The sequence below is a fragment of the Phoxinus phoxinus genome, assembly GCF_949152265.1.
Source record: "Phoxinus phoxinus genome assembly, chromosome: 4".
Classification (NCBI taxonomy): Eukaryota; Metazoa; Chordata; class Actinopteri; order Cypriniformes; family Leuciscidae; genus Phoxinus; species Phoxinus phoxinus.
The window spans coordinates 21,004,532-21,016,801 of NC_136879.1; the positions used below are offsets into that span (position 1 = coordinate 21,004,532).

Here is a 12,270-nt window from a genome sequence, read left to right on the forward strand (position 1 = left end):
AAGGAGATATTTTCATAATTTATTGATAAACTAATGATTTCTGAGTCAGTATCAGCTCCAAAGCTGCCATCTCCGCAGTAGCCTATAGTGGACGCACCTTTAGATATAAATGCATCTTTCATTATATAATCAGAGAGTATTTGTTTTTTATTTTAATTGGTTTGTTTAAAAGTAGATATCTCAAGCTTTCTAGTGATATATTTATAATGTCTTCAAGGCAAGTAGCCTATACGCTGAGTTTCGGGTCATCTTTATGATGCGCTTCAGTTCATGGAGACTGAGACGGCAGAAAGCCCATATTATTTGTGTATTCTTTATTTTAAAAAAGCACGTTTTGTTGTTATTGTGAGTTTACACAAATAAGTGTTACCCTTTACAGTTTCGAATGATGTATTACCATTTGTCTGTATGACCATAAATGACAAAAAATGGTATCATATGCATGCACTAATCGGTCCATTTAGTCCACGAGTCCGTAGTGTGTCCCATTTGTCATTTTAGGTTTCAGAAGGGTGCTCGCGAGCGCCCCCTTTGCAGACCATATATGCCCTCACGTTTGGTGTGAAAGGGCCTTTACATTTGCCCAAGAAAAAAAATGTTTTTTCTTGGTTATTAAAAAACAAATAAGCCAGCCCAACTCAGGTAAGAAAAAGTAATCCAAAAGTTATGTAGCAAAAGAAATGTAACACATTACTTTCAATAAAAACGCAATAGTTACTTTTTTTTGGAGAGTAATGCAAGATGGATGGATGGATGTATGTATGTATGGATGTATGTATGGATGGATGGATGGATAGATGGATAGATACATGCATGCATACATAATTACTTACATAGATACATACTTAGATACACAGATTGATACGTAGGTTGATTCATTTGATTGATTGATTCAAAGGAAAGATGCAAGAAGTTGGCTTTATTTCTGAACTTTCGGATATGACACGGAATGTCCAGCAATAACGTGACCCAAGGCTCTCTAGCAGAGCTGGAATCTCATTCCTGATGAGAGTCACCGCTTAGTCGCCATGATCTCAGTTTTCTTCAGGCATCTCTTTGCCGCCCACATTCAGTATCTGAGTCATGAATTGTGCCACATATACGTGATTGTCACTCACATTAAGTCAACTGCACGTCCTAGTGCTCCAGCCCGGAGGTGTTTTTTGCTTCACTGCATAGCCTCAGACTAAATATAAATGCAAAACTGTGTCCAACACAGCTTCCTCCAGAAATGATGAAGCTTTAAAGAGGCTCAATGGTTGGCTGATTATGTTTTTTTTCCTGCAGCTCCAGAGTGATTAGTCATGTGGCATTCTCAGATCAGATGATTGGCTCAACAACAAAAGTTTCTAAATCTGAGTGCCTATGAGGAAACTGCTATTGAGATTAATGGGAATGCTAACGGTTAGATTTCTTTGAGAGCAGCGACTCTGGAAACAGATCTCAAAAGCTAATATTTTAGGTGTGAATAGATATATTACATTACACTACATCGCATTACTGCGTAATATATTATATTATATTACATTACAGCATACATTATATTATATAATATTATATTATATTATATTACAGTAAAACCCACTCAAGACAGGTATCGGACTGAATCAGTTGTGATTGTAACATCTAGTCCTTATTATGTAATTTGGATATTAAATATATATATACATTTTAGTTTTAAATAGACCTAATCTTGTGTAATATGATACAGTATATTATTATAATCAGAATTAATATACTTAATGTTTATATGTTAATCAAATTAAATCCGTTCATCATATAAAGTGATCAAGTCTCTTCATCTCTTCATTTGGACTAAACCGCTCAATTCATATAGATTAGTTTTATGTTTTTGTTTTTTATGATTTTTTTTTTAAATTGCATGGCTGTGGAGAGTACAGAAATTTCTCAGATTTCACCAAAAAGATCTTTATTTGTGTTTGGAAGATGAACGAAAGGGTTTGGAACAACATAAGTATGAGTAAATAATGCCAGAATATAAATTTTTGGGTGAATTAACCCTTTAAGCAGCAAGAATTCTGCCAATTTTCTCTGGAAAGTGTTGTATCGTGTGAGAGCGCTAGTGTCTGTTGGGACTGTGTGTCATAGGGAAGTGGATTCGAGTCTCTAGATTATGGTTGGTAACTGGTTCGGACACTATTTTGTTTATCATATGTCGGTTTGATTTCCTCAAATCAAGACTTGTTCTGTCGAGTGTTGGAAGTGTTTATTTTCATATGCGGTGGGCTCAAAATGAAGAATGTGAGAGCGGGAAAGACAGAGAGAGGGAGAAATTGCTGTTATCTCTGTTGCCTCAGATGCACCTGCTGCACTCTTCAGACAGGAACGAGATGGGAGGAGATGAGAGGAGAAGTGCAGAGCGAAGGAAGAGGTGGAAAGATCAGTGGTATGAAGACGAGAAGATGAGATGAAATGAGAGAGGGAATGAAAGAGAGAGAGCAGAGGAGAAGAAATGGGACTGCTTCAATGGCTCTTAGCTTCAAAGCTCACACCTGAGCCCAGTGTAACCGTGTGTATGTGTGTGTTTGTGGATGAGTGTATTCAAGCCTTTTGAGGCATGTCTGGTCAAAGCTTGTTAACAGACCGTGTTTGCTCATGTGGTCTAACACGGCTCTGATGTGTGTGTGTGTGTGCGTGTGCGCGTGTGTGCGTGCGTGCGTGTGTGTGTGTTGTGCATGAGAAAAGACGGTTTTCAATTTGAGCAGTCTTGAGTTTAGATGAATGACCCTCCATCGGCCTCAAGTTACCTGGCTATGCAGGAGTTCATCTCTATTCAGATACGGCCAAATACGGTTTCTCTGACTCGGTGAACTTGACATTACGTCGACCCTGTTTACTTTCTTAATGCACGTTTCTGGACTTATTGTGAACCATCGATGCAAGGAAAAATACGTTTTTTTAGTAATCTATCATCAAAATGCACCTGCTCGGTTTCTGAAATCACTGTTGGGTAATGTTAACCTGCTATTTGGCTATTGGTTAACAACCATTAGTCTACACAGCTTAGATGGCATCAGTGTTAAAAGAAAACATTGAATGCAAATGCTGTCTCATGTTGCCTGAACATGTTCTGTAAATGTTTCCTTAAATACTTTCCTAATATTTGAACTGAACTGAAGTCTGCCTACCTATCTTTTTAAACTTTTTTCAGAACTTGAAATATGACGTTGTCATACCAACATTAAAAGTTTGTCTAGAGACAACCCACATTTATATGTTTAGATCTCACAATGTAATCCTTTTTCTGAAGTGATTTTTCATTTCTTTATGATGTGAAACTTTTTTAATTAGGGAACAATTACCGAGTGCACCTTTAAGTAAGCATCACTGTTTTCACAGTTTCATCTCGATGACAAAACTGCATCAACATTCATTTACACATATAATTGTCCATGTGGGAGGGAGCTGTTTTGGTTTATTTCATCAGGAAATGTGTCTATTTGTGCACGAGAGAGCTTGAAAACGAGCATCTGTGATCAAATTATTGCCTTTTGACTATCTTTTCATTCACTTGGCTATTGCATGTGTGAATCGGTTATGAGGAAAACATTTGCATGTTTATATGTTTATTGATGAGTATGTGAGAGAAAAAACTGAAGGGGTATGTTCATCTGTCTGCGCTAATGAGCCTCTTATCTTCCATATCTGTCCATCCGTCTACATTTGTCTAATGAATCAAATTTCGCTGCTCAATGTTTCAATGCCTGAGCGCTTGTATGTGTGTGTGTGTGTGTGTGTGTGCGTGTGTGTTCATTGCTCTGTTCTTCTGCATACAAATGTGTATGTGTGCATGTCTGGCATTGTATTTGCTCTGTTCATGTGAGCGTACATTTGTCTAGGGAGGAGAGGTCGCAGGAAGTGTGGTGGGCGACTCAGGTGGGCTTCTCTGAGGTCATAATCTTTGCCTGACTAACCATTGGCTGTCATGCTCTGGCTCCTAATGCTCCCAGTAACACAGACATAAAACTCCCCACACATACCCAGACACACCTCTGCACACACACACACACACACACACACACACACATACACACACACACACACACACACACACACACACACACACACACACACACACACACACACACACACACAACCTCTCCCTCTCTCATCATTCCTTCTCTCCGGTCTCAAAGAACAGACTGCTGAACACACACACACACACACACACACACCTGGTTTCTACCGCAGCTTGACTGCAGCAGAAAGTGAAAGGAGAAAGAATGAGGTAACTGGAGGGTGTTTAAATGTCCAGGGGGCTAGAGACCCCTCGTTCCAGTCATTGCACCCCTTGTTGTTTCTAAAAACAGTCTGAGAGGCCTAGTCATTTAAAAATTTGGTCTCAATGACATCAGACTGAATGAGTTCAAACATATTTAAATATAAGTAATAATTAAAACTTTATTTTTAGAAAGGCTTTATGTAGAATTCAGAAACCCTTGTTATTAGCGACATCTGTGGACGTGAACTGAACTGCAGCCAGCAACTTATTGCTCGTGCTCGCATTCATGCAGACGTAACGTACGAGAGACTGAACTTGATTCAAGGCCCCAATATACTCACGACAAAGTTATTTTTCCTTCTTCGCTGGAAATACCTATGAAGCGATACACTGTTACCGGACATCAAGATGCCGTACACGCTGCTGAGCGCGACGCTAGATGAATTTGTAAATGTGCTGCATGCTTTCCTCTCAATAACCAAAGAAACACACAACAAAAATGACAGCGGTGAGAAAACAGCCGTTAAGAAAGCATCTGATCATAGCAATGTGTACGTATGCAATTCACCGGCATCATGGCGACAGATGAGGTCATGAAAATCACACTGTTATGATTAGTTTAATTATAAAGTATATAATTGAGACTATAGACTATACAGATCGAACAATGTGAGAGTATAATTGTAATGAATCCCTTTTCTTTGCATGACACATTGGCACTACAGTACCGAATGGCTCTTTCAGCTTCATCCTAAACATTGTATAAGCATCTATTTTATGTGTCATGGAACGGAAAAGAGGCATTAACGGCCTTTTGATTTTTCTAGCGAACTACATTCACCTTTCATTTATATCCTAGGAAATCGGGAAAGGTCGCGTTTTTTAAGCTTCGTTTACAGGCTGATCACAAATTTTCAATGCAAAAAGTGATTAAAACATGGAAAACATTAATATCACATACAAAGAAAAAAGAAACAATATAATATGAAACATATGATGTTATTATAACACTACAGGACAATAATCCGTATACTTGAAATTGTATTGGAATGCATTTAATCTACCTATTTTGCTATGGTAATATCCTGTATAGTTTTGTTATGTGACTAAGAAGAGGACATTAGTTTAGTACCAGCAGATTAGTTCAATAATAGTAGTATGGTCTGTTGTAGATATGACATCACTGTGCAGCCGATCTCATGAAAGTGCGTATACCACAAATGTTATTTCTCGTGCCATTTATACGGCAAAAATTGTTTTTGCGTGCATATGATAAGCAGTTTTCACGTGCATTTGATATGCACTTTATGGCGTGTAATACGCACGCACTCCCCATCCCTAATCCTACCCAAGGGTTTTCAGTGGGTAGCATATGGACACAAAAAAACTAAACATTTTTGGCGTATAAATGTCATTCGTGGTATGGATACGCACTTTGATCGTGTTGCACTGTGATGAAACACTGTTGTTTTTACATGCTACCTTTGCTACCTTTGCATTGCTGTAGTATTTTTTGCTGTTGTTGTTTTGAAGCACCTTTTGGCTTTTTTAGCTTTGCTATATATCCAGCACTGAGCCAAAAGTTGAGAGAGCGAGAATGAAGGATGAAGTGAAAGACATGCATAGAGGCAGAGAGAGAGAGAGAGAAAGAGAGAAATGCTCTACCTGCTTGCTTTGGTCTGTGAGCACACCATCAGTCTTTACTGGGAAATCTATGTGCCTAAACAATGTCTTCTCTACCACAACAAGTGATGAGCCTGGCTTCATCTGCAGAGAATGAGAGAGAGAGAGAGTGAGGGGGCGATGGCGTGAGGGTGAGAAAGCGAGAGAGTGAGAGGAAATTGTGAGCAGTTAAAAAGAAAGGGAGAGCAGAAGAGAAGAGAAAACAAATGCATCTCATTATCTAAGCGGGCTCCACTGCAGTGCTCTCCTCAGCCATCAGTGTCCGCACAGCTCCTATTGCTTCCTTTAAATCCGTCTGAAGCCCAAGACTTGCCCCATCTGTCTCGGTGTGAAGCCCCTCGCTCCTCAGTGCCGAGCTGCACACAGCAATAACGCCCCCTAGTGCCTAGAAACTCCAGGGGAGCAACTGGCTACCTGAACAACAACACTGAGGCTCTAATTACAATGTGCAGTTCTCACTGGGTATTTCTTTGGTTTATTTGCTAGGTTTTTTTTTTTTTTTTTTTTGTGAAATTAAGGATTTTATATTGTTTTGGGTATGTAAGCTTGCCCCTCTGAGAGAAAAAAAAAACTGATGATCATTGTCATCCAGTATAATTTGAGAATGTTCCACAGAGACTTGTGCTTCAAAGGAAGCCAGAAAATCAAAGTAGTTCACATAGTAAATATCACAAATAATCTTATTTGGCTATAATTTGACTTAGAAGTCCAATTTATAATTCTTTTTTTTCTTCTTTTTTATTAGTAATTAATGAAGTTATTTATTATTAAATATCTTAATAATAATCTATTAATAATATTTTATTTTGATGTACTATTTAATATATATATAGTATTATAATAAGTATTATATTATATTATAATGTTATTTTTATATTTATTTATTTATTTTTAAAATAAGAAATATATAACTAGATATAATGTAATATACTATATAACTAGATACTAGATATAATATAATATAATTTATTTTATAGAAAATATAATCATGATATTAAAAATAATTTTATAATAAACTTTATATACACAGTTGAGCGAGAATGAAGTGCTATATATTTATATATATATATATATATATATATATATATATATATATATATATATATATATATATATATATACACATACATACATGACTTCTATTATTTAAAAATTTTTTTTAGAGAAACAGAAGTTTTCATTCTAGTGCATATAACCAATTTTATAGTTAATTGAGATTTTAATTGTAATCATAATGCTATTTATTTATTTTCTTGTTATAGTGTTGTGTAGAAAGCTGTCAGACTTTGTCTCAGTCAAAAGTTTCAGGGGCCGTTCACACAGGACATGGTCTTGCTTTTGGTCTGGACTGTTTTTTAACTGTTGTCAGAAGTAAATTTAGTTTTTTTTTTTTTATATAATTCAGCCTTTAATAACACAAGACCTGCGTTTTTTTCTTCCCTACCGCTTTGTACCGTCTAGGATTTTTACAGCTAACTCGCTTCCTGTGTGAACAGCCTTAAGTTCATAAGCAGGATTTTAAGATATTCCTTTCACATTGTACAACCAAAAAATTATGCCGTTTCACACTTTTGCATCCAATATCAAGCTCACAGTGGGAAAACTGTGCAACTCGGGCAAACTTGGACAGTGCCACACTTGAGTTCGATTCGTTTGAACAGAGCACAAAAACTGATTTTCACTCTCTCTCGTCAAAAGCGGCGAGAAGCGCTCTGTAGCCCCGAGCGATGCAGGGGAAAGTTGCGCAGCGGAGAGGTAAAGAGGGAGCGCTTTGATCGGCGGCGTGCGCGTCTCTTCTGCTGGAGGTGATTTGCAGCACTGTTGCTGCTGCTCTTTTTTTCCTATAAGCAGAGCGCTATGCTAGATTAGCATTTAGTGCATTTCCACAGGCTTGTCGACAGTGCAGGGGCCACGCTTCATCATCCGTCTGTGATTCACACAGGCGTTTCAATTGATAATGAGATGGTCTGCTTCTGCAGTGTCGTGCTGAGGCCACTGAAAGTGAAAGTACTCTGATAGAAAACAACCAAGAAACACTGCGAGGCCCTTCGTTAAGATCTTAAATAACCATGTGCATGGGTTTGTGAGGCCCTAAGTAAGATTTGTTTCACTACTTGTTTTAAAGCATTAAAGCGGACCTATTATGCATAGGCGACGATTTATGTTTCTGCCAGTGGGTGCCCACTGCCCACACTCCATACTCCACCCCCTGCGATGACAAACGCATCTACATCTTTCATTTTTGTTTATTGGAAACTTGCAAGTGCAAATTCATTACCAACCAAGTATAACCATCTTTATTCACCTATGTTTCCATGAGCAAATGATAAATGGGCTAAGCAAGGTGACACATTCACATTCGCAACAAATGCCCCTTAAAACATTTTAACATGCCTCTTGCTCCATACTTATTAGGCTATACTTGGTGTTTTTGAAAAGTACAGTCTTTTTTCTCCGTGCGATGGTGCACTTGATTAATTAATTGCACAAAGGTTATTCATGTATTGTAAAGAGAAACCCCTGGACTGCAAATACATTACCAACCAAACAAAAACATATTCGTTCCATGAGTGTTTTCACGAGTCAGTCTCTCACTGATATACCGGTACCTGATGGTTTTAGAGTTGAACACATAAAATGCATTTTATAATGGTGGGAAAAAACAGAAAGTACAAGCATTTGAGTCAGGTTATGTTGTAATGCTATGTAATGGTAAAATTCTGTATTACATCCTGCGAGGACCAGATGTACAATCCACCAATCAGAGAGGTTCTGAATCTCAATTGATTTTTTTGATTGGCCATTTCTGTGGGTGCTCGGCACTTTACTGCTGGCTATTACTCTTTTTTACATTTTCAATTTTTAGTGTTTAATGTTGCTGTAAAAGGTCTGCAAAATTACAAAAAAATATTTTCTAATATCTTTACATGAAAAAGTCTAAACCAGTCTGTGTCAGTGGAGTAAAATGGCAGCTTGAGCAGGTGTAGCCGATTGGGAGGAAGATCAGCCATCTGTAGGGTCTGTGGCTTTGCACGTCAAAACTGGCAATCTTGATCAGAATGTTGGTATTTGTGTACAGTTGTGTTACAGCCTCTAAGCACCCAGTATCTGCTAGAACTCGCTCTGAACCAGGATGATGGAGCTGTTGATTCACATCTTGAACATCCTAACAGGGAAAGGCAAGGCAAGCAAAGGCAGGAGTATAAGGTCGAGTTAGGATTCAATTGGGTCATCCTAGCCAAGGTTATGTTTCCATAGATCCTGAATAAGAATCTTGGCCCTTTTGGTGAATGGTATGATAAACCCCAAGGGATCGATTTGGCTTGCCAAAGTCTTATGCAACCCATACACAATTGTGCTGTGGGAGCTGGAACTCGTGCAGACATAGTTGCTTGTAATGTCAACCGAAGAGTTTCGGTTATTGACTGAACTGTGCATTGGGCACATGTTCTCTGTGCCTCTGGAACAGTCTGTGGCTTGGATCATGGACGATAATGGGTAGGGAGACTGTTGAAACATAGGTGGGTTGGCTGAGAATGACAAGGAACTGAGGTGGTTGCCATGTGTTGTCTGGTGATGCTCAAGTCTCTGGATCAGTCAAACTTGTATCTTTACTGAGCAGGAATCTCACCAGTTTGGCCACTTCTAAATCAGTTTCTGCTCTTTTCAGCTTGCGTCATCTTTCTAACTGGTTAGATAATGCCTCCTTTGCCATGAGAGCCTCTTCCTGAGCACATTGACCCTCTTTAGCTTGAGTTCGTAGTCTCTGATAATCTAATTCCGCTGGCAGGTCTGCTGGCAGGTCCTGGATTTACTATGGGACGTTTTAGGCATTTACTTTAATTCACTGATTTGATAGCGGACAAATATGGACATAGATTTCGGCTAGAGAATCAGGCACTGGAGAAAGTTTGTCTTATTTATTTCCACGTGTCAGGCAGCCATTTACAATTTTATCATTGTGGAGAATTATGGAAGGTTATGTTTTGATATTTGTCTGCAAAATCGCTAAACATAAATAATGTCCAGGGACAGCAGGTGGAGATGTTTTTCACATCACTCTGCTAGCAACAACTGTCATATCAGACCGTCGGAAACTGCTGTCTGTTTTCCGTTCCAGGACGGACTTTCTAACACCCTTAATAAAGTTGCAGCTTGCGAACAAAATACACAAAATAAAGGGACGAATCCTGGTTGAGTTAGTGTTAGTAGTGCGTTGAAACTAACGATCATGGTAAGGGGCATGACATTTCTGAAACTCGCTTGAAGCAGCTGGCCAATCACAACAAACTGATCCAGTCGACCAATCAGAGGACATTGCATTTTTTAGAAGGAGGGGCTTCATAGAGGCAGGAACTAAACACAGTGTTACTGACAGACTGGGAAGAGATTTGCGTAAATAATGTGAAAAACATTTTAAATTTAAGCATAAAAACCTATTCAAGACTTTGTAAAAAAGCATAATATCGCCTCTTTAAAGAATAAAGATAAATTGGATCCATTTGTCAATAACGTCAGATCTATTTTTATTGTCTGTTTTAAGTGAACCTTGGAAGCTTATCCATCTGAGTTGTGTAATTATGCATTCACGTCAGTAAAAAATACTGAAATAGCCAAAACAAATAAACCATAGATGATCGCAAAGGCTTTTTTTATGCTGTACAAGTGGATAATCATAAGTAAACATATTTTACACAACCTGTATGATTTATTTATCCATGCATTCAATCTAACAAATAATTGATTCATTTGCATAGAGCAAACCTCATGAGACTCATTTACTTTATATTAGTTTACTATAAGCTGGACATACTTATATGAATGATAATGTTTGGCTTGTGAAAAAGTGGGATGCTATTACTCTTCAAAGCAATCAGACTTACAATTGTATTTCCTGCCAGACAATAAAGAGGGTATAAATCTGTCAGATTTACATTGAAGGATGGACCTGAGCCATATCATAAAGTAAAGACGGTAGACTTGGTCAGAATAACTTTGCAGTCACATAATGTAACAACATGCTAAAAACCACTCAGAACTTATCTGCACTCTCACTGGCATTCTCTGCATTGTCAGTGTGCATTTGCATGAAGATGAACTTTCTTAAATTTGTCTCTCGCTAATGTTGCCTCAGATCACCAGCTCTCATTGAAAATGAATGACTTCTGGTCGCTTTGTTTCTGCAAAGCGCTGTCAGTGTGAATGGCCTTAACATGAAAGAAAGAGCTTTCATTGCTTTGGTCAGGACACGGTGTAAACCAAACACTAAATCTACCCTTACAAATGAAGTATGTGATGTTTTCACTGAAGAAATACTTTCTCCTATCCCAGTTTAATTTGCAGCGTCAACACTACTAGGCATCACTACTTTCGTTTTGCCTAAAAGGGAGTTTGAGCATATTTTTTAGTTCGGAAGACCTGTTAATAAAATAGGGTCATCAAATGGCAAAAAATTATGCTAATCACTTTTTATGTAAAAATGTTGGCACTTATTGGGTGAAATAATAAAGCATTTGTTGAATTAATTGCATGATTTGCTTGCTGACACATATATTTTATTAATATACAGTATGATCAGAAAAGCCCCCAATTGAAGATGTCAAACACATCATTGCACATCATGTTGTCTTTAGTGTTTAATGTGCTTCAGTTAAGTTTAGTCTTGATTGCATACTAGATAGTCTCCTTGGTTACTGATTACTTTCTGTCTGTCATTAAGTTTATTTATACTCCCTGTCTCATTCAGTTCATTGTCGGTTCTCATCTTACGTATGTGTAGTTAGTATACGTTAGTATCTGATATTCTGCATCATGATTCTGTAAACTACCAAGACAAGTGTGACAGAAGAACAGACCTAAACAGATTATGAGGACTGCTTTCACAAAACGGCCGGTCGCTGGACGATTAGGTACCTGGAACTCTCTTACGAGGTGCGCTGGGATGACTTTGAAACAGGGTTTCTGGAATTGGATGGACGATATCCTCGGCCAGATGCCACTGTTGGGGGAGAATTCATTGATTACGACTTGCGGGTGTGCGGATCCTCCCTCACTATGGGATTCGTTGAGGACAATAAACATCATTATCGCTGACTCCCCAGGACTATCTACACCTCCAGCAGCCATCTCTCTCAGAGAGAAAGCAGGTCGCCACAGCCGTCCCGAGGCTGAAGCCGATCACCAGATCCAGCGAAGAGTTAGGTCCGGTGAGACAGTTCTCCGATTGAGCCAGTTGAGGAGCGCTGGCTCATCAATTTCGCTGCGGAGCTCGTCCCTGGTCCCTCTCCAGCCCACTACACTCTTCATCATAGATGACTCGATCCCACCTAATATCCTGCCCACTC

At 38.5% G+C, this 12,270-nt stretch overlaps 1 protein-coding gene across 3 annotated transcripts in view; it reads left to right on the forward strand.

The window, feature by feature from the left end:
• nphs1 (NPHS1 adhesion molecule, nephrin) overlaps nucleotides 1-12,270 on the forward strand; it is a 94,650-nt gene that overhangs the window by 29,394 nt on the left and 52,986 nt on the right. The window lies entirely within an intron of this gene.